The following is a 24,248-nucleotide window of genomic DNA, read 5'->3' as shown; positions in this document are numbered from 1 at the left end:
TATAATTCGGGAAATAATTGAAAAATTGGACTGAAGACAGCTGGGATCCACAAAATCAGAGGAGCCACCGACAGAGACGGTTCCATAATTAAAAGTTTAGGGGTTCCTACGGCAACCCCAAATTAATACATCATGATAATTTGACTAAGTAACAAGTACCGATTCAACACATATTTAAAAAATAACAAATGTAATATAAGAGGCAAACAAATGAAAAGAAGAAGAAAAAAAGATGAAGGAGGGAAGGTGAAGGACCTGGCAATGGCTAGCTTTAAGTGGCAGTTACAAAAGTCGAAAATTGGCTCCCGTTTTGTTTTATTTTCTTGTGAAAGAATTTTGTCTTACAATTTAAACTAGCGCAGCAAGGCTTTTAAAACCCTAACCTCTTCTTATTTCTCACCCTTTTTGTTTCAATGTTTGATTTGGAAAATTGAGATTTGGTTCTCTTTTTAGTTTGACTTTAGTAATTTATTATGTTTTATTAAAAAAAAAAAAAAAGTAAAAACTAAAAGTGGAACTATAAGACCGAGTGGTGTTTTGTATGATTTTATTTAAAAAATCAAAAGAATAATGTTTACTTTTATATATTTTGACACTCGTTAACGAAAATTCTGACCCCGCTACTATTACAAGTGTGAAGAATGAGAATTATGGGTGGTGTTCGTGGCTTGCATGATTAAGCAAATCCCTGAGTTTCATTTAAAAGGGTATCAGTAGATTGCAATTACGTTACTGCTAATACTGGTATACTACGTACTTTTATAAGCATTTGAACAGACCCCATCCTTATCCCATACCTAATTAAAGAAGGGCGTCGGTATATCGTTAGAGGATTAATTTAACTTAACTATGTATATAATAGTAACATAATAAAATAACTAAAATTATACTGTATTTTAATCTCTTAACGTACGTCGAACATATCTTGTCTTGAATTATAAACTACTAGTTTTACTTATTATTATTATTTTTATGTGACAAAATTAATACAAATTCTGTCACATGGTTAATATATAAAATTTAACTCGTGGTGAAGTAGCGATATGAAGATTGAAGGGAGTGGGAAGGTAAAAATCTATAGCAATCTCGGAGGAGGACCCAGAATTTGAAGGTCGCGAGTACACTTTTTGATTAAACCAAAATCTGTTTTGTATATAATGTGCATATTGTTAATATATCACTATTTTCTAGAGACATATAAATGTACATATGAATTTTTTGCCGAACTTCACGGGTGGCGGTGACCTCTCTAAGTATTGCATATATCAACTCAATAAATATATGATATGTATATGAATGCAATCTAAATCTAATTATAATTAATTAATATATATATATATATATATCTCATTGTTCACTTAATTATTTTGGTAAAGATTTAATACTTGATATAAATAAGCAGTGCGGGTAAGTTTTTAGTACGGAATAGGAATTGGGGATAGAGTATGTATTCTAGATGTAATTTATGCAATGCAACGTTTATAGTGATTACAATATCGGGTAAATCAAAGAAAGAAATGGGGGGGTTTAAAGAGCATATTTTGGAAAGCGAATCGCCAAGTCTGGTCTGGTCTTCCCGTTTGTCGAACAAAAGGGGGACGCCAATCTCAAGATCATCTTATTATTCTCTTTTTTGAATCTTGTAATCGAATCCAGTGGGAGTTTTTGTTTGTTTGGTTTCGGCTTTGGACCCCATCATCATTCATATATATCATCATTGAGTACATAAGACTCGTGGGCTCCCCTTTGTTCTTTCCTGTTCCCTATACTCACCAAATCTGCATATAGTTCGATATTTTTTTTAAAGAATAAAAAAAGGAGATTTAGTACGATTGAACACCTTTTCTTTTTTGTTTTCTTCCCTTTTTTACCATTCTAAGTTTGCATCTTCCCGAGTCAAAGATTTGCTCTCTTAACTTCTGATGAAAGAACATTGTTGCTTTGATGATTGCCTTCAGAGTATCCCATTTTCATGATTCCTATTCCTATTCCCATTTACTCGATCGCTTTTTGTCTACCATCCACCATATCCAAATTTAATATTTTAACTAAATGAAGGCGACGTACTATTATTAATTTATAGCTGATTCTAATTTGCTTGAAACATTACTATTGTTGTTTAACTCACAACGTACCATTGTATCACTACTTAATCAAAGTTTCCAAATTTACATATTCAAATGTTGGTTATATTATTATGGTCGGTCACGTATTAATTTTTTGGATATTCTTGTGATGATTTGATTTGACAAAATACTGGCTTGTGTAAAATTAAATCAATGTCGGAACTTGGAGTCAGAACAATGACGAAAGAATCAGATTAGCTAGCTGCACATATATAGATAGATTTAATCCGTTCACGTGAATCCAGGGTACGGCTACTGACTACTGATATACTATGGACATGCAATGCCTGAAACTGTTTGTTCTTGTGATGTGTACCTAATTAGATATGAAAGCTGGAGGAATGGTGTAAATCAGAGTAAATAGGAACACTTACTCTTATCATTATCACTTCGTATCTAGCTACTTCGATGGATTTGTTGAATTACCTACCTCGGAATGGATACCTGATTCGAATTTGATCTGATTAAATCATAGAGAAGCAAAGTTCAGTAAGAGAGCACACACGTATAACATGATCTAAGGATGTTACGAATGAAGGAATCATGAGATGTTTGCACTTAGATTGGAATGTGTAATTAATTATTTGGCTTGGGAACGGTTTAGATTTCGATAAGCTAATATCATTGGCATGCATCCAAGTGATTAAAGGACTAAGGCAAAATGACAATGTTTACACGTGACAATGTTTGGAATAAGACGGTTCAAGAACACTCTAACTATATATCAGTTCTAAGTTAAATCCATTTTTTCAACGGGTGTCTAGTTATTAACAGTATTTCTACATCGACTTGCAGTTATGTGAGGCATCATTCGCACAACTGATTGTGCCAGAAATATTCTAATAGGGAGATGTTTTTCCTTTAAATTCGAATTAGTCCCAAGTTCCCAATCAAATATCGAACATTTAAGGGAAAACAAAAAAAATATTGTGCCATGAAACGATTAAAATGCAGTCATAGTGTTGCAATTCCATTTTCCTTGGGAGTGGCAGTGATAGTGGAAAAAAGTTGGGGAAAGGGTCGGGGCAGATCGATATACGGATACCGACACAAGTTTGGATGCAATATTGGGTTTGAGAATTGTGGCCTCGTGATCGGAGAAGGCAGATACATTGAAGACTGTTCCTCCTAGTCACGTGTATTTCTTTTGACCAATTAATTTATCTTTCTCAGATCTCCTCTCCAAAATACTACTCTCACTACTCCTCCATTTCAATTTATATGAATTTGTTTGACTGGAAACGAAATTTAAAAAAAAATAAGATTTTTAAAATTTGTGATCCTAAACAAGTCAAAAATGAGTCATAGTATTTGTGTGGTTATAAAAGTTTTTCATTAAGAGCAGAATTATAAATTTAAACAAAATTATTTTCAAATTCAGAAAAAGGTCATTCTTTTTTTAACGGAAAAAAAAAAATAGGATCACCCAAAACTGAAACGGAGGGAGTATGCATTATATACAGTGCCATGTAATTTATTTTTTAAACATTATTACTATAATTATTTAAATCTTGATAGTAGGTTGCCCAATTAATTTTATCTTTTTTTGTTTATTCCAAAAAATTTACATGAAGTGTAACTTATATTAACTGAAGTGCAACATCATATTTAATTACCATATCAGAATATCACAAAGATAATTACAAGTAATTGATTATAATATATAAAACTAATTATCTAATCAATAAGACAAACAATCTATTATACTTAAATTAAGGGACTGTTTCGTTTTTGTAGGTTGATATGGTTTATTGCTTTTTCCTTGCACCTATTTTGCTTAAGGGTGTTGGTTCACATGTATCACTGATAGTATTATTATTTACATTATAATCAGTGTGCTAAATTTAAACCCAACAATAATTTAAATTATCAAAGTTCAACTATCATAGAACTGCCAGTATTACTCAGGTATTAAGAAATCATATACTCCTACTAAAGAACTACTAGGACTTTAAGTCGTTTCTTTACTCTTCTCCAGTCGATCACTTTGAGTCTTTTGCTTTAGCTTCTTCCCCTCTCTTTGTTCTCTTTCTGACATATTCACTAACTAATACATAAATCTGGGGCCCTCTCTTCATCTGCAAACAAAGAATAATCCAAAAACAAAAATTTAAAAACATTTGACGACAACGTGGATTCTTGCACCTGCTGACTGGTTATTTCTCCAATTTAATACTAAGCTTATAAAGCTAACAAACTACCCCAACTCCATCATATATTTCTCTCTTTCGTTCTCTACAAATAGCCTAAGCTCTCTCCCCTAAATTCATTTCATCCCATCAATCACTTTCTTTCACTCTTCTTCTAAAACTCTATTAGTTCATTAATTTCATAGAGCTGAGAAAACTAACACGATGAATAGTTGCAGTAGCACTTATTGTCATGGGGGTCATTGCACTTGTGGTATGTTTTACAATCAAAACAATAGTAGTACTGCTTCTGCCTACTCGATGCTCTATAACCAGTATCAGACAACTCCTTTTGAAGAAAATTATTCTGATCAAAACATGTATTCTTTTGCTTCTTCTACATCATCTAATTCAGTGGATTGTACACTTTCATTAGGGACACCTTCCACTCGTCTTAGTACCAGCAATGACAATAATGAAAAGCGACTTCAGTCTAATGAACGTCGCTCTAATTCTTACATGTCCAAATGCTGGAATATTTTACAGTCCAAAAATCATAAGTCCAGTCGCGGCAGCAGCAATGGCAACACTAACTCAGGCGGCGCTGATCCTCTTGTTGCTCGCCGATGTGCTAATTGTGACACCACTTCAACACCTTTGTGGAGAAATGGTCCTAGAGGCCCTAAGGTATATATTTTAAGCTTAGCTATTAAAATTTTTTATACGATCAAGTCATTTGAAAATCAATTGGAGGTAACTATAAGTATTAAAAATGTTTTGGTAATTTCCAAAAGATGGTAAATTAATGATTGCAATCAGGAGAAGAGCCTATATGCATTCAGTGAAGGGTTCAATTGAATCCCCTTTTATTAGAAAATTCTCTTGAGCAAATAATGTAAATATAAATTATTTATATATAAATAAATATATCGAATCACCTCAATATAATAAGGAAACTTTCTAGCAATGTGGCTCAAAATTTACTTTAAGTCATTAGTTTGAATTTAAATTTTGGCATTTTTGTATTTCTTGAATTTCCTTTTAATAATTTCTGATTTCACCATTGGTTGCAAATATAAAAATATATTATCAATGAAAAAAGAATTTCTATCGTTAGTTATTATTAGCGAACACATGTTTTCATTCTCTAATGGATCGGAGTATAATATTGAAAAATGTGCAGTCACTTTGCAATGCGTGCGGAATCCGTTTCAAGAAAGAAGAGAGAAGAGCCAGTGCGGCGGCGGCCACCGCAAACGGTGGCGGAATGGATCATATGATAAACGGTGGTTCATGGGTTCATCATTCACAAGCACAGAAAATGCCTTGTTATTCTTCAGCCACCTATGGAAATCATGAATTCAGGTTCATAGAAGACGATGATCCTGATTCCGATACTACCATTCCCTTCTGGCCTTTTATGGCGTCTCAACGTTGCTGATCAGCTTACAAACCTATCAACAAGAAGAAGACGGAAAAAACGCAGCATTTAGCAAAGTTTAAACTTCGAGCAAAGCAAAATTTGCCTTTTTGGTCCCTCAAATATTAACATATTCTTATTTTTGTCGTTATGATATATAGTTAAAGCACATTTAACTTTCAGTTGATTGAGATGTGCACTTTTGATCATCTTAAATTAAGTGAGTAAATTTTTAATTCACAGATATGTTATCTTAAATTGTTTGTCAGCGTAATGTATTTCTTGAAATAGTTTAAAGACAAAATATTTCCTATATCAACGGCCAATATCACAATTATAATGTCAACTATAGTTTAAACATATCCACCGGTTACAAGAACCAAAACTAGAATTTATAGAGAGACAAAAATATAATTATCTCAAAAAATAATGGCGTCCCCAGCATCTTGTCAAGATGATGTTATAGTTCTGACATGATAGCTATGGTTCAAGATAAATTCTTTTCCTATCAGTTGGTTTTCTTTTTAGTCCATATATCTTTTGAGTTAATTCTATATTTTGTTTAGTGGCTTTTCCTTCTTTTAGTAACAGAATTGTACGTAGTTACTTTAACTTTTCACTTTGATGATCAGTCAAACATATAGACTAAATAGTTGCTCTGCTTCACAAGTGGAGTACTTTCTTGAATATGATGATCGGCCACTTCACTTTATCAACTGAAAGTTTACTGTTGTTTACGCTAGTACTAAAGACTGAAACAGTTACTGTACAATTCTTCGTTTTCTATGTATGAATGATCAAATTATTGCCTAAACCGCTGCATCGTTGATCAGTTATTATCAGCTTGCTTAATTTCATTTCACTCTGGGCCATAACTGACAGTTCATTAGATGTTAATAGATGAACAGAACACTGTACTCAGCATGGTATGGTGGATATGAAAATCGTTCTGTTCAGATGTGACAAAAAAACTAGTGGCCTCGTACTAAGACAGGTCATGATTGATATTTTCTGATTATTTTGTTTCCCTCGTATAACACTTGGGACTCTTTTATGAGTTAGGACTCTTGCTATTTCTTAGTATTTGTTATGACTCTTACTATTGTAATTAGACAAGAGTGAGTTGAGTTCTTGGAGGTACGGAGTCGAGGGTCTATCGGAAACAGTCTTTCTAGCAGGGGTAAGGTCTGCGTACATACTATCCTCACCAGACCCACTAGTGAAATTATACTGGGTTGTTGTTCTTCTTACTATTGTAATCCTCTGTATAAGAGAACCGATGCTTAACAATAAAGTTGCTGAACTTCTCAAGTTACAGAGATTTGGAACTTTTAGCAAACAAGTTCCCAGGTCTAGGTCTGTAGTTTCTTGATTGAATCGAAATTCAACAATTATCGGCAAGTCAAGGAACAAGAACAAAGGCTTAGACCTTCATGGCCTGATTTTCCTGTTAACCGTCTAGCAATTCGATCCAAAATTAGGGATCATAACACTATTATCTACTCTCTCCGGTCCATAATAAACGATCTTTTGGTCTTTTTATGTCGGTCCAAAATAAGTGTTCTTTTACATAATCAAGAAGAAATTAATTTTATTTTTCCAAAAGTTGTTCTAATTCACATATCTCAACGTGTCAAAGTAACAATTAATTAAGGAAAATTTAGTAAATACATTTTTTTTTCTCTAGGAGTGTGTATTTTCTTAAGGGGTACGCCAAAGGCTAAAAAGTCAATTATTGTGAACCGGAGGGAGTACTTAATTATGCATCTTAAGGAATTTCTTGATTATTAAAAAGTTGGTGAACTCAAATAAGGATTCAGGATTATTTCATTTATTTGCCTCAATCTCTCGAGTTGAAAATTTTACATATCACATTCAAATAGTATCGTAAACTTTGTGTCAAAGAAACTTGCGATGACCCCACGTTTTCTATTGAAGGTTCAAATTCTTTCACTCTTTCTTTAGCAGGCCCAAACAATTAAAAGCCCAATTACTTGCTCAGACGTCTACTTTTTGAGAGGGAGAGGGGGTTAGCAAATGGTTGCTTCTAAATAAACAGAAATGATTGGAAAAAGAGGAAAAACTTGATCATGAGATTAGTCCTGCATCTGAATGGTGCAAAGTTAGAAGATGGTAGAGTGAAAATTTCAACTAATAAACTGTAACTCCAGTTTTATCTAAGCGTGCGTTCTGCTTATAATTATTTCCTTTTTTTTTTGTTCATAGATCAATGTCTACGTTTTGTGACTAGTATAGTTGACGAATAAATGCATCAATACAAAAGATTAGGAGGAAAGACAAAGTAATAAGAGTTTGTGCTCGACGTATTAAATTAGTGGCTTGCTAAGCGTACTATAAAAGTTCGGTTGCTCATTAGTCCCTTTATTTCATTTTATGTATCTTAATTTGTTAACTTTACTGTATAAATTTAAGAATGCAAAAAAATTACAATATTACTAATGAATAAACTAAAACCACGTGTAACATACTAAAAACTACCCTTTAAATATTGAGGTGTCTTGCATATTGCAATGTTTGTTATTGCGGTGTCTCACATATTGCAATGTTTGTTATTGTGGTGTCTTAAATATTGTGATGTTAAACGTGTCAATCCGGCTTATAAGTAAAAGTAATACTATATCTTAGATAATACATTAGGTCAGTGGGGCTTACTCTCTACTTTTATTTCATATATAGCTTATCAGATTTACAATAAAATAAATTGCTAAACGGGGTTAGCTGCCTGCTAACATGGAAATGTTTTACTGCTAATTTAGTCGTCTGGTTTTGAATAGGCATTTAATTTAGCATGGTTTACTTATAGCTAGTGATCCTTTCAAATCCAAGGATTTATTGACCTACGAATCTGCTATTACGCAACTCAACCACCGGCTTGACTAATTATAAAAACATACTTCATGGTTAAGTAAACAAACGAGTTAACTCTACATCTATCTCCTAACAATGTTCAGAACTTATTTAGCGGATTAAACTGCTCGGCAACATGAGTTCCATCTGAATTGTACAACATTTTAGATTAGTGGGAACAATTTATTGCATGATTCGGGTACAAAACCTCTAACATTCATACTCCCAAACAGGGATGCAATTTACATACTGAAGCTTCATATTAGGGAAAAGGGAAAGAGGATATATAGCATTGCTGATAACTCACCAACCACAAGTAAAGTAGGCAGGGCAATTTTCTACATCACCAACTAGAAGTGTAATTGGCAACAGTCTTCATGCTGCTTGACGCTGATTACGTGCCTTCTCCTTCTCTTTGACTTCACTCCTTGATTAGTATCATACTCTATTTTATCAATAAAAATAGAAGAATATTAAGAGCAAGAAGAATAATATAGAACCGTTTACCCGAAAAACGGATAGAATTGAATTTGTACGTAGTTCTAAAGGTATGTGGTATAACTTGACACAAATCTTAAGAGTAAATAGAAATATCGAGTGTTAGCCGTAGAGAACAAAAAATAAGCAAAGTTGGAAAGAAGTGTTGGTAATCTGTATTCAAAATCATGAAGCTAAAAAAGGATAACTCTTCAATATAGGAGTGTATGATGTCTCAATTACAATGTATGCCAAACTTGATCCCTTCCAGAAATAATAACCACCCCCTTTATAGTGGAGGGATCCTACTTTAGATATAATTAAAAATACATAGTGAGAGACCCATGATAAATCAACTTTTTCATAATTTCTGCCAGAATTCTCCCCTCTAGTGCGGTTGCAATGGCTCTTGTCTATGAGCTCTATATTGACTCGAGCTTGATATCGACTCGAGCTCTCGATCTTGACTCGAGCTCGATTCTGACTCGAAGCCTTGTATTGATTCGGGGTCAGTGTGGGTCGGTCTCTGCCTCATAAGCTCGATAAATTCACTTCGCATCATAGTTCGATTTGGATTTGAGCTCGATAATGATATCGAGCTCGACATTGATCGGTACCTAGGGCTCGAAGCTTGATGACCTGACTTCGTACCTCAACCTGGTATTATGAAGAGTTTCTTCGGTCCATTATGTTCCCATCTCGATCAGTCGTACGAAGGCCAAAATCAGTTTCGACCGTATACATATAGTCCCCTCGTTTCTCGGGAAAGGTGTGACGAGAAACGATATGATTTCCCAACAGCTCGATTGGATATGCGCTGACGTTTGCATCGAGCCCGACTATGACGTACGTGATGGCTGTCCCGTCGGTTCAGTTTACCAAGACATGTAATGCGTGTCAGACGGTGGTCGACCACCGCTGATGTTGAACCGCCATTGTTCAATCTATAAATAACCTCTCCTTTTACCATTTATTACTTTTAAATTTTTAATCTCCAAATTTTCCAAGTTTTTCTTCTGAGTTCATCTGTAAATCTGTGATTTTTTACTGCAAAATCTTTCTTCAAAAACACCAAATCTTTGCCATCTCCTTCTATTCTCGATTCCTAAAACAAAAAATTCCCAAAACAAAAATGACAAAAACATCAAAAACCGTTCCTCAAAAAGAGAGAACTTCTTTCTCACAGCTTGCCGCCTACAAAACACCGGTGGAACCACGGCCTGAGGAGTGCGTTCCTGGGGCGTTGTGTTCTTACCTCTGATTTTAAGGTCGACAAAGGCTCATCGGTTCCCGGCCGATGTGAGCTAGTATCTAGGTATATGTGTTCGATAACCGAGCGGCATCTCGAACAGATAAGGAAAGATTGCAATTGGGAGAACAAATAAATAGTAATCCCGTCTTCTGAGGAAGATATCACCACTTACGTGAAAAGGGTTTTTGAGTGTGTATACTTACCCTTTCATGTTAGGTCCCCCCGACCCTGTTATTATCGATTTCTGCCGTTAATACCAAATAATCCTAGGTCGGATCCATCCTTCTTCTTGGCGTATCGTTATTTTGATCCGTTACTTCATGAACAAAATCGAGGGGATTCCTTTCACCCTCGACCATCTCATTCGATTGTACTGCCCTCGCCTCTTTCGAGGCGGGTTAATAAAACTTCAGCGTCGGGCTATCAAGGTTCTGTTCTCGAGCATAGACGAGGACAAGGATTGAGGTTGGATGGGTAGATTCGTTCGAGTGAAAACTTTGGACTGATACCGGCCAAGAAGATGCCATTTCCCGAGGAGTGGAATATGAAGCGTATGTGTAGCTCTGCTGTTATCTCCTATTGTTTTGTTCCTTCGTTTCTTTCTCATTGGTGTCCCTTTTTGTGATGCAGCGGTTCCTTGGATGCCCGGTGCAGTTCCTGACCTCAAGAACTGGGTACGGGCCCTGGCTTCGACCTCATCATACGCTGAGCGCTCATGGCGTGATTTGTCAAAGGGACGATGGGAGGCAAAATATTATGGTAAGCCTCTTCCTCGTGTCTTCGATAGCCCGAACGAAGCGTTTTCCATATACTAAAATCAATTTTTTCGTGTGTAGGCCTGGGCAAAGACGCGGTTTTGAGGCTCCCCGTCCGGTAAGAAAGAGACTTCGGCCTTTATTCCAAAACCGGTAAAGGATAATAAGGGAAAAAGGGCCTCTACTTCCGAAGATCCAAAATCGAAGACGAGGATAGCTCGTAAGCCGAGGAAGAATACCATCCCTTTGACCGAAGAATCAGTTCAGCATCTAAGGGAGGAAGACGAGGAAAAAGAAGATGACAGGTCCATACTGGTGGCCCAAGTGAAGAAAACCATCGATGCCTCAAAGGCAGTTGGATCAATGGTGGTTTGTGTGTCTCTACCTCGAACTGAGGTGGTATCGGAGAAATATTCGGGCCGAGTCCCCGAATCATTAGACATCATGGATGCTTCCCACCGGAGTCGACAAACGGTGGGTATATCTGAAGGGGCCGGTCCTGAAAATTTCCGAACCAAGGATGCCCCAAGAGAATCGCTTGGGGCAATAGCAATCAGAGATTCTCCCACTCTCCCTGCTTTTCCGAAGGGGAGATTTGGGAAGCCCAAGCTTTGGGGGCCCTCGAGATAAACCGGTTTCATGAAAGGGAGGACCCCTTCTATGATTTGTTTACTGGTGTCGAGGATGTTGCTGGCCCTAGTGATGTGTCGGGCCTTTTTTGTGAAGTGCAACAAGCTATGAATTAGGTAAGCTATGAATTAGGTAAGCTATGACTCCCTTTCTTGATGCCATTTTTATGTTTGTTATTCTTTTCTAACTTCTTTTCTCCTTTCTTCGTAGGCCACAACGGTCCATCGAGAATCATGTTCCCGATCTCGAGATGAGCTACGTCGGTACGAGGCCAACCTTCGACGGGTTACAGAGAAGAGGAACGCCCTTAGACACCTCTTGGGGCAAAGGGAAGAAGAAATCAAGGACCTCCGAGCTAAATTGGCCAAGGCGCATCAAGACCAGGCCGACCTGACCGAGCAGGTAATGATAATCTTAAAAACCCATGGGTTCGATCCTGGAACGGTGGCTAATATTTCGATCTCACACCTGCAACAGAAAGCTAGAGGTGATCGGCAAGCTTCGTGAGGAAGTTAATATGATAAGGGCGGAGACCTTGGAATGGAAAGATGGTATGGACCGTCTCACTGTGGAAAAAAAACTGCTCGAGCCCAATTATCATCGCCCGAAAACCAACTTCGAGGCATGAAGGAGAAGAACTCGGCCCAAGCAAGGAAAATAGAGGAGCTTGAGGCTCGGTTGGCCTCTGAACTTTCTAAGGCCAAATTTAACGCTGAAAAGCAAAGGCCAATGCAGATGCATTCTTGGTCGTCTATCGGGCCGATGCTGAAGCTGCTCAGGTACAAGCAAGAGAGACAGTCGAGACCGCTAAAATTTGAGCACATTGGGTTGCTGAACTTGCCAAATGCCAATCTCGGAGGGTAACCCTCGAGGATATCCATGCTCGGGGGTTCGATCTTATTGAAGAGATAAGAAAGGATAAAGAGCTCAAAGCTGATGCTGAAGCCTTGTCTTCCGATGATGACGAAGATGATGATGGTGGGAGCGATAGTGGAGAGGAGCCCGTTGGAGAAGAGACCGCCCCGGGAGATAACCAAGAAACTTAGCCCTTAATTTCCATTTTTGTGTAGGGTCCTGTTTGGACGTTGTAAACACTTGTATATATATACTAGAGATCTTTTCTTTTCCCGATTTGCCTCTGTTTTATTCTCTGCCTTGTGAAGATTTTGTTTCATTCATGCCTGATGAAGGTTTTCATAAAGCTTTAGGCAATTTGATCGAATTCGGACCTTGTAGCCTTTATAACTAAGTGGGTGTTTGCCTAAACTCGAAATAAGATAGTTCATAGGCTTAGTAGTCGAGTGAGTGATAGCTCAAACTCGAAGTAAGGTAGCTTGTAGGCTTTGTAGTTGAGTGAGTGCTTTGCTCGAACTTGAAGTACGGTAGCCCATGGGCTTAATAGTCGAGTGAGTGATTTGCTCGAACTCAAAGAATAGATATCCCATAGGCTTTGTAGTCGAGTGAGTGATTTGTTCGAACTCAAAGTGAGGTAGCCCGTAGGCTTAATAATCGAGTGAGTGCTTTGCTCGAACTCGAAGTAAGGTAGCATGTAGGTTTAGTAATCGAGTGAGTGATTTGCCGAACGCTCGTGGCGTGATTTGCTTGAACCCGAAGTAAGGTAGCTCGTAGGCTTTGTAGTCGAGTGAGTGCTTTGCTTGAACTCGAAGAAAGGTAGCCCGTAGGCTTTATAGTCGAGTGGGTGCTTTGCTCGAACTCGAAGAAAGGTAACCCGTAGGCTTAGTAGTCGAGTGAGTGCTTGCTCGAACTCGAAGTGATGTAGATTGTGGGCTTATTAGTCGAGTGAGTGATTAAAACTCAAAGTAATGTAGCCCGTAGGCTTAATGGTCGAGTGAGTATTTGCTCGAACGCGAAATAAGAGTAGCCCGTAGGCTTAGTAGTCGAGTGAGTTCTTTCTCGAACTCGAAGTGATGTAGCATGTATGCTTAGTGGTCGAGTGAGTATTTGCTCGAACTCGAAATAAGAGTAGCCCGTAGGCTTAGTAGTCGAGTGAGTGCTTTCTCGGACTCGAAGTGATGTAGCCCGTAGGCTTAATGGTCGAGTGAGTATCTACTCGAACTCAAAATAAGAGTAGTCCATAGGCTTAATGGTCGAGTGAGTATCTGCTCGAACTCGAAGTGATTTAGCCCGTAGGCTTAGTAGTCGAGTGAGTGTTTGCTCGAACTCGAAGTAATGTAGCCCGTAGGCTTATTAGTCGAGTGAGTATTTGCTCGAACTTGAAATAGGAGTAGCCCATAGGCTTAGTAGTCGAGTGAGTGCTTGCTCAAACTCGAAGTATTGTAGCCCGTAGGCTTAATGGTAGAGTGGCAGTCCCTGATTTGTGGGGTAATCATCGGTCCTTGAGCCTGTTTGCGTAATAGATCATGAAACAAAGGATGGGTTGTGAGACATGAGCTATGGACAAAGAAGTTTCTTTTCATGTCGTTATACATGTGTTTATATTTTGTACCAGGGATCGAGCAATCTAAACGACCATGGTTCGTTTTGACCATTTGGCTCTTACAATATTTCCTATCGGAACCCTGTTGTTATGAAATAACTTTCTTGCATCGAACTTGATATATTTGAGGGTAATGCCCTCCAGTATTCGAGGTTGATTGTAAGTAAGCCTCAGATACTGTTGAATTATTCTAAGTTAGCACGATCAATGGTTTCCTCATTAAAAACCTTGCCGAAAAATCCATTTGGGACAAAACCGGTCTAAGGAAAAAAGAGTGCAACGCGTGCTTTCAGGCCCAAGGCTTTGTGTTGAATAATCCATCCTTGTTGACGATCGAACTCCTACAGGGGTTAGTTTCGAAATATAAATGAACATGGGAGGGTTGTACCTTAGAGTAATATCATTTTAGGTGTGACACGTTCCAATTGCTTGGTAGTTGTTTGCCGTTTATAACACCGAGCTTGTAGGATCATTTATCGATGATTTTGAGTACCTGATACGGTCCTTCCCGATTCGGACGCAGTTTTCCTTCATTTGGATTTCGGGTGTTGAGGGTGACTTTCCTTAGCACTAAGTCCCCGATTTTAAAATGGCGAAGATTGGTTCTTCGATTATAGTATCTTTCGATCCACTGCTTTTGGGCGGCCAATTGGACGAGAGCAGCTTCTCATTTTTCATCCAATAATTCGAGGCTAGTATTCATATCCTTGTGATTTGACTCTTCCGTTGTATATCGTAACCTGGCACTGGGTTCTCCGACTTCGACTTCGTGGGCGCCAAACTGTTTACCCGAAAAACAAATAGAGTTGAATTTGTGCATAGTTCTAAGGGTATGTGGTATAACTTGACACAAATCTTAAGAGTAAATAGAAATATCGAGTGTTGACTGTAGAGAACGAAAAATAAGAAAAGTTGAAAAGAAGATGATTTATGGATTAAGCAAGATGAATCAATATATGAAGCTAAAAAAGGATAACTCTTCAATATATGAGTGTATGATGTCTCAATTACAATGTATGCCAAAATTGATCCCTTCTAGAAATAATAACCATCCCTTTTATAGTGGAGGGATCCTACTTTAGATATAATTAAAAATACATAGTGGGAGACCCATGATAAATCAACTTTTCCATAATTTTTGCCAGGATTCTCCCCTATAATGTTGTTGCAATGGCTCTTGTCTATGAGCTCGATATTGACTCAAGCTTGATATCGACTCGAGCTCTCGATCTTGACTCGAGCTCGATTCTGACTCGGAGCCTTGTATTGATTCGGGGTCAGTGTTGGTCGATCTCTGCCTCATAAGCTCGATAACTTCACTTTACATCATAGTTAGATTTGGATTCGAGCTCGATAATGATATCGAGCTCGACATTGATCAGTCCGTAAGGCTCAAAGCTTGATGACCTGACTTCGGACCTCAACCTGATATTATGAAGACTTTCTTCGGTCCATTATGTTCCCATCTCGATCAGTCGTACGAAGGACGAAATCAGTTTCGACCGTATACAAGAACGTAAACCATTTAAGTAATTTACCAGGGGCTTTTCCATGGATTGTCTTTTCCTCATCCTCTTTGTTTCCTCCACATATGCATCCAAAACCTTCTTCATCAGATCTCGTCGCATATCCATCTCCAAAGTTGCTCGACATTGTGTCCCTTCAGTCCAATAAAATGCAAATTATATGGTAATGTCCCAACACTCAAAACATCCACACAAGTATAATAACCTCATACAAACTCGCTCATAAACTCAAATATCAAAAGAACAATAAGAACTAAGAATCACGCATGAAAATTCAAAGATTTCAAAGTTCATAAACTCATTTTTCCAACTTTCTACAATAAGCGCCAAAACGGCCTGGGTAACCCGGGTCCCAAACCAAACATGCACACAAATCCAAAATCATCATACGGACGTGTCGAATTATCAAAATACCGAACTGAGGTCGTTTACCATGAATACCGAACTGAGGTCGTTTACCATGAATGCTGACAGCGGTCAACTTTAAAGTTCAAAAGTTAGGTTTTCTTTGTAAAAACACATTTAAACTTTCAAAAGATCAAAACGGACTAGGCATACAAGTCATAAATCATTAAATTAGGCCATTCAAACTTTTAAAGCATGAAATGGAAAGCAAAAACTCAAAACGACATATCGGGTGGTTATACTTTTGTCACAACCCAAATCGGAGAGCCGCGACGGGCACCCGGTGCCTTACTCAACTGAGTACCAACGTAACGTATCTTTCTTATCACACCATCATGGGCAAATGGTCTAGAAGGGCCGTCATGAGATAACTAGAATAAAACATAAGGGAATACTAGATATAAGACGACCCAACATGATATAGAAACTTATATATGTGACATACAAGTATCCATGTACATGACACATGTCTACAAGTCTCTAAGGGTATATAAACGTCGTAAAGGTCGGGACAGGGCCCTACTATTCCAATCAATACATGTCCAAATCATACTGACCAGATAAGCAACTCTGAAGCAAGTGGAGTGCACCAATACCTTTCGCTGAGCTGATAGCCTACTAGGAGGACTGTCAACCTATCTATCGGGACCTACGGGCATGAAACACGACGTCCCCAGGAAAGAGGGACATTAGTACAAATAAAGTACCGAGTACGTAAGGAATGAAAAGCAGTATATAAAAGACATGAAAACAACATGGAGTAAGGAACTCAACCTGTAAGTCAGAATAACTCTGTGAGTCATGAAACATTTATAATGTCATGCATGTGCGTATAAATGTCATATCATGCAGAGTTATATGCGTACATAACATCATCAAGCCTCTGAGGGCATCCCATCATATCATCTCATCCTTTGTAGGCAAAATCATCATCGTATACCAACTGATCAGGTGGTACTATGTATACAACGCCGTAACCTTTCCCTATAGCCAATATACATATAATATATGTGTATATAACACTATCTATTCATGGGTCAATGTACATATATAAATGAATGTAATGCATAAGAAGTAAGTCAATAAGATCTATTGGGATATCATAAGATCAATATGCCTTCGGTTAATATCACGAAATAAACTTTATCAACTTATGTATTTTCTGAGACCCATGAACAGACGATATAATAATAGGACATATGGGGAATCAAGAACATAGGCAACCCTAGTACTTCTAAGAATAGAGTCATTTGCGAAAACTGCGTATTTGCTCGTTTCGTTGTATCATATGGATCATGCCAAAAGGAAAGAAGGGATAGCCTTAACATACCTTAACCCCTTTCAGTTCTTAATACCTTCCAAGCAACTCTTCAAACAACTCAACTTAATCTACCATAGCATAAGGAGATTCCGAGTAAAGGCTAAGTTGGTAACTTAAGCTATTAGCTCGTTGACGCAAATTCAACAGCATCTTGATAAGTGGGGATTTTGACTGCTTATTAGCACCTTTTAGCTTTTGTTTTAGTTCGAAAGTATTGAATTGTGTTCCTGAAACTAATAAAATTGTGCAAATTACAAGAATGCTAGAAGTTTGGTCACCCATGATGAAATCCAACTCAAAAAGGAGTGTTCCGAAACACAAGGCAATAAAGGGCGCAGAAGTAAAGATGTGCGGTCCGCAGAAGGAATTCTGCAGTCCGAAGAAGGAATTCTGCGGCCGCAGAAGAAATTACAGACCGCAGAATTTCATCTGCGGCCACATACCAAGCAGCAAAACCCAATAGGATTTTGAGCAATGTTCGGACCACACATGAATTGTGCGGCCGTAGACATGGGCTTTCACTGATAAAGATTCAAAGTTCAAAGAATATGCAAAAAAGACCAAGTCCTAATGCCTTTGTGAACTGCACAAGAATTGTGTGGCCGCAGAAGTTGCTTCGCAGCCGCAATCCAAAAATGTGCAGCTGCAAAACTCACCTTCATGTCAGCTAAAGAAATCTGCGGACCGCACATGATTTTTGGCCCAATATAAATAGACGAGTTTTACAAATTTAGGTCAAGTTTGAACATTAAAAGCTGCTGTAGCCGTTTCTTTTTACTACTTTAGGAAGTTTGACATTATTTTAGTATTTAAACATTAGATTTCATCATTTTAATCTTTCATTATGAGTTTAATTAGCCTTTCTTCTTTATTTTCTTTAATTCCCATTATGAGTAGCTAGATTATTACTAGGGTTGTGACCCAACCCTAGTGCGTAAACCTTATGGGTATTTAATTTAATGATTATTTATGATTGGGTGTTCATTATTTAACTTATTTAAATCTTCTATTTTAGAATTAATGGTTGTAAACATTGATTCATGCCTATTTGACTTAGTCTCTACTTGAGAAAGAGGGACCTAGTCTAGGATAACTTGGCTAACAAGATATTGGGTTAATTAAGAGATTGATTAGCCTAATTAAAGGGTTCAAAGTAGAGATAGTAGGAACCCGACTTGAGCTCATATCAACTATTTTTCTTGATACCCATTTGGACTTGAGAAATCCAAATTGGGCAAAATCGCTCTTTGACCGAGACGTATTGAGTGGGTAACGTAGAGTTGAGAGCTATAATACACCCCTATCAACAAAACAAGTGTTAACGTCTTTATCCCATTAGGCAAACACCTAGGTTATGGTCACATCCCTAGGACTTTAAACTATTTGGTAAAACATCAAAAGAATTCATCTCTAGTCTATTTACCTTAGCTTGCAATCATTAGAGTAATAGTAGTAGAAGAAATCAAAACTCTGTTGTGGAAGTGCAATTTTAGGTAGACCATTCGCTTGCTTCAAATAAATACTCCTGACACCCCATATAACTCCAAGTGGATTCGATCCCGACTCATAGTTGGGTAATTATTATTGCATACGACCGTATCATATCTCTTATTAAGGTGTGTTGTGGACGTCATCAGTTTTTGGCGTCGTTATCGGGGAGTTAAAACGGTGTTAGCTATATATTTGGGTTTGTTTTTGGAATATCTTATTTTCCTTCCATGTTACTAACGTGTGTGAGAAATCGTAGGTATAACCATGGCAAACAATGAGCTCGTAAATTTGCCTTTAGGGGATGTGGACGTCGAGGATGAGCAAGTTGAGGAGGTTCCTCTTGAACCTCAAGCCAATAGAAGAGGTTGAGGGCCTCATGACAATGTCCCCGCTCCACCCCTACCTCCACCACGAGCGGCTCAACACCGGATATTACCCAATAAAGGATATGCAAGTGCAATAGTCCCTCCCTGTATTAGGGCCGGCAACTTCCAAATCTCCAATGTGATGCTCACTTTGCGTGAGCAACGGGGTTTCTTCATCGGTTCTCCAACCCAAAATGCGTACAAACATTTGAAGGGATTTGTGGACATTTGTTGGGGGAGAAAACAGAAAAATATCTCCGAGTATGCATTGAGGCTAAGGCTTTCTCCCTTCTCTCTACGGGGAAAAATTTTAGATTAGTTGGAACGATTGTCGAACCATTCCATTCACACCTGGGATGAGTTGGCGGAAAAGTTCATTTCTAAGTTCTTCTCTCCGGGGCACATGGTTACACTTCGAGATGAGATTTTGGCATTCAAGCAAGAGCCGAATGAACTACTACACGAGATATGGGAACGCTATAGAATAATGATTAAGGAATGTCCCAACAACTATATGACGGAGAACATGATTCAACAAACTTTCTATCGTGGGATTAACACAACCAACCAATATGCAGTGAATCAACTTTCCGGTGGGAACTTCATGACTACGCCTTATGTGGAGGCGTGTGAGATTTTGGATGAGATGGTAGAAACGTCATCGGCTTGGAAATCCCGGGTCAATGTTCCACAAGGTGATCCAAACATGATCCACCTTCACAAAGAATTACAAGATCATGGGCAAGTCATTGCCTAATTGACAACCACCATGATGCAACTAGCAAAGGCCCAACTAAATCAAGTGAAAAATCCCAAGCAAGTCAATTCCATGGAGGAAGTGAACATGATGGTGAACAAGAGGATGACCAAAGGTCCACAAGTGCAAAATCGAGTGGAGAATTATATGCAAGAAGATAGTGATTTTAAGCAAGATGATTCCTATAATGAACAAGAAGAGGAGGTGCAATATGTGAATAATTTTCAAGGGCAAAGAAACAATTTCCAAGGCCCAAACCAACAACAATAGAGAACTGAAAAAGATCAAGGCAATTGAAATTCTAACAATCAAGGCAGTTGGCATAAGAACAACAATCAAGGGAATTGGCATAACAACAACAATCAAGGAAACTGGAATGGAAATAATCAAGGAAATGGGGGGGGGGGGTAATAATCAAGGTGGATGGAACAACAATCAAGGCAACCGGGGGTGAGGTTTTCAAAGGCCCCCGATGTATCAACAATCGAGCAACCCGCCCCCTTATTCTCCCCATAGTTCACGTTCTTCAAACAACAAGATGGGGCGTATTGAAAATATGTTCAAGCAAATGATGGAAAAGAATGCCGATTCGGATGGCCAACTTGCCTCACACAACACATCAATCCGCAACTTAGAAGTTCAAATAGGGCAAATCTCTCAAGCTCTAAATTCTCGTCCTAAGGGGGCAATGCCAAGTGACATGGTAGTAAACCCAAATGGTGAAAACAACACGAGGCATGCCATGGCCGTTACTACATGAAGTGGAAAAGATGGGAATGCACCCACCTCAAGTCAAAGAAAACTTGTGGATGATAAGCAAGTGGTGCAAGAAGAAGAGATCCCGAACAATGTGGTGCAACTTAATGATGAAGTTCGTATTGATATTGATGATAGTGTGGAAGAGACTCAAGAGGAGGTGAACCCGTCTAGGGATCACATTATTAACATACCGGAGTCGGTAGTGCAAAAGGCTAAGGAACCATTGCCTAAGCCTCCTCCTACATACCCTCAAAGACTTGACAACCAAAATGGTGAGAATTAATTCAAGAAGTTCATTCAAATGACAAAGAGTCTCTCAATCAATGTTCGATTAGTCGAAGCTTTGGAACAAATGCCCGGTTATGACAAGTTTATGAATGATCTCATGACAAAGAAGCGGTCAATGAATTTTACAACTATCAAAGTCACTCATCACGTGAGGGAAATTGTACATTCAATGGCTCAAAAGCCGGAGGATCTCGGTGCTTTCACGATTCCTTGTACAATTGGAAGTGCCAAGTTTGCTAAATCTCTTTGTGATCCTGGGGCAAGTATCAATTTGATGCCCTATTTGGTTTTCAAGACTTTGGGGATTGGGTAACCAAGACCCAACTCTATGAGATTGCAAATGGCCGATCGTACTATGAAGAAGCCTTTGGGAATGATTGAAGATGTCTTGGTTCATGTTGATAAATTTATTCTTCCAGAGAATTTTGTCATTCTAGACTGTGAGGTTGATTATGAAGTGCCGATTATTCTTGGGAGACCTTTCCTTGCTACAGGGAAGGCTCTTTGTGATGTTGAAGCCGGAGAACTTACATTGCAGGTTGGTGATGAAAAAGTGGTATTCCATGTGTGCAGGTCCATGCGGCAACCAAATAGCAATGAGGTGTGCTCTTTTGTGGACTTGGTGACCGATGTTATTGTTAATGATACACGTTCTACAATAAATGTTGGTGATATATTGGAGGCCGTCTTGCTCAACTTTAATGATGACGAGATGGATGGCTTCATGGAATGTGTGAACTCTTTGCAAAGAATGGGGTCGTACAACTATGCACCTCAAAAATTATCTTTGGATCTTGAAAATAGGACAACTCCTCCTACAAAGCCTTCTATTGAAGAGCCTCCTACCTTGGAGTTGAATCCATTGCCTCCACATCTTTGGTATGAATTTCTTGGTCCTTGTTCTACTTTACCGGTTATTCTTTCCTCTTGTTTGACTAACGTGCAGGTAGATTCCACTTTGGCGGTGCTACAAAAGAGGAAGAAGGCTATTGGATGGACTTTGGTGGATATTCGGGGGATAAGCCCCGCCTTTTGCATGCATAAGATCCAATTGGAGGCTGATCCTTCAAGCGGATGCCATTTGGTTTGTGCAATGCACCTGCAACTTTTCAAAGGTGTATGATGACTATATTCCCGGACATGGTGGAGGACTACCTTGAAGTTTTCATGGATGACTTCTCAGTGGTTGGAGATTCTTTTGATTATTGTCTCGCAAATTTAGATAAAGTGTTGGCTAGATGTGAAGAAACAAATTTGGTGCATAATTAGGAGAAATGTCATTTTATGGTCGAGGAAGGCATTGTCCTGGGCCACGAAATCTCAAAGAATGGAATTGAAGTTGAAAAAGAAAATATTGAGGTGATTTCTAAACTTCCACCTCCAACTTCGGTGAGGGGTGTGCGGAGTTTCTTAGGCCACACGAGTTTTTACTGGCGCTTCATCAAAGATTTCTCTAAGGTGGTGAATCCGTTGTGAAAGTTTCTTGAGAAGGATGCTAAGTTTAAATTCAATGATGATTACATGAGTGCTTTTGAATTTTTGAAGTTCAAGTTGACTACTACTCCCATCATCACCGCTCCAAATTGGAGTGTCCCTTTTGAACTCATGTGTGATGCAAGTGACGTAGCGGTTGAAGCTATTTTGGGGCAACGCATCAACAAAAAAATTCATCTATTTTACTATGCTAGTAAGACTATGAATAGTTCCCAAGTCACCTATACCATACGGAGAAAGATCTCTTTGCCATTGTGTTTGCAATTGAGAAGTTCCGCCCGTACTTGATGGGTGCAAAAGTCATTGTGTACATGGATCATGCGGCGCTTTGGTATCTTATGAGCAAGAAGGACTCCAAATCTCGGTTGATGAGATGGGTGCTTTTGTTGCAAGAGTTTGATATTGACATCCAATATAGAAAAAAGGGAGTGAAAATCAAGTGGCGGACCACTTGTCTCGTTTGGAGGAGGAGGGGAGGCCGCATGATAGACTTAAAATCAATGACTCATTCACCGATGAGCAACTCTTGGCTATTTCAATGAAAGATTTGCCATGGTTCATAGATCTAGCAAATTTTCTTGTGTGTGGAATTATTCTGGATGAGTTCTCTTCAAACCAAAGGAAGAAGATCAAACGGGATTGTCAAGATTATTATTGGGACGAACGATACCTTTTCCGGATTTGTACATATGGGGTGATTAGAAGATATGTACCGGAAGAAGAGCAAGGTGAAATTCTTGGGGCTTGTCATTCTTCACCATATGGTGGTCATCATGGTGGAGCAAGAATGGTGACCAAAGGTCTTAGTTGCGGCTTCTATTGGCCCACTCTTTACAAGGATGCTAGTGAGCTAGTAAAAAGATGTGATGAATGTCAATGGGCCGGTGGAATCTCAAAGAAGAATGAAATACCTCTCACAACCAGTTTGGAGGTTGATATTTTTGATGTGTGGGGTATTGACTTCATTGGCCCTTTTGTGAGTTCTTGTGGAAACACCTACATCTTGGTTACGGTTGATTATGTGTCCAAATGGGTTGAGGCCGTTTCTTTACCCAACAATGAGGCGAAAAATGTGGTGGCTTTCTTGAAGAAGAATATTTTCACAAGGTTTGGTAGTCCACGTACTATTATAAGCAATGAGGGAGTCATAGTTTTGTAACAAGGCTTTTGACACTTTGCTTAGCAAGTATGGTGTTACTCATAAAGTCATGACTCCTTATCACCCACAAGCTAATGGGCAAGTGGAAGTCTCCAATCGGGAGATAAAGAGTATCTTGTCCAAATTGGTGAATGCTAATCGGACGGATTGGTCCAAGAAGCTTAATGATGCATTATGGGCCTATCGGACGGCTTACAAAACACCTACCAGAATATCGCCATACCGGTTGGTGTTCGAAAAAGCTTGTCATCTTCCGGTGGAACTAGAACACAAGGCCGTGTGGGCTCTAAAGAAGTTGAATCTTGATTGGGATGTAGCCGCTAACTTGAGGGTTGCACATTTGAATAAATTGGGTGAATTCCGGTACCATGCTTATGCAAGTTTGTCCTTGTACAAAGAAAAGATAAAATATCTTCATGACAAATGCATTTGTAACAAGAGTTCAAGGTGAGAGATCTTGTATTATTGTTTAACTCAAGGTTGAGGTTGTGTCCCGGGAAGCTAAAGTCTAAATGGAGTGGTCCTTTTGAAATTATGGGTGTAACACCTTTTGGTGCATTAGACTTGA

The 24,248-nt window shown here is 38.6% G+C and overlaps 1 protein-coding gene and 1 pseudogene across 2 annotated transcripts in view; one reads left to right on the top strand and one right to left on the bottom strand.

Moving 5' to 3' along the window:
• The first annotated feature begins 4,332 nt into the window (after window positions 1–4,332).
• On the top strand, window positions 4,333–5,915 carry LOC107776396 (GATA transcription factor 19-like; annotated as a pseudogene).
• A 2,769-nt stretch (window positions 5,916–8,684) lies between these two features.
• Window positions 8,685–24,248, bottom strand: part of LOC107793735 (uncharacterized) — a 28,849-nt gene continuing 13,285 nt past the window's right edge. For both annotated transcript variants that reach the window (XR_012701196.1, XR_012701197.1), the window contains exons 9-10: window positions 15,654–15,775; window positions 8,685–8,988 (exon numbers count right to left, since the gene is read on the bottom strand). The gene's annotated coding sequence lies outside the window, so the exon portion shown is untranslated. The remainder of the gene's footprint in view (window positions 8,989–15,653; window positions 15,776–24,248) is intronic.

The sequence above is a fragment of the Nicotiana tabacum genome, chromosome 17 (assembly GCF_000715075.1).
Source record: "Nicotiana tabacum cultivar K326 chromosome 17, ASM71507v2, whole genome shotgun sequence".
In the NCBI taxonomy this organism is placed as follows: Eukaryota; Viridiplantae; Streptophyta; class Magnoliopsida; order Solanales; family Solanaceae; genus Nicotiana; species Nicotiana tabacum.
Note: the sequence above shows the minus strand (reverse complement) of the source record. Positions and strands in the feature narration are given on the sequence as shown.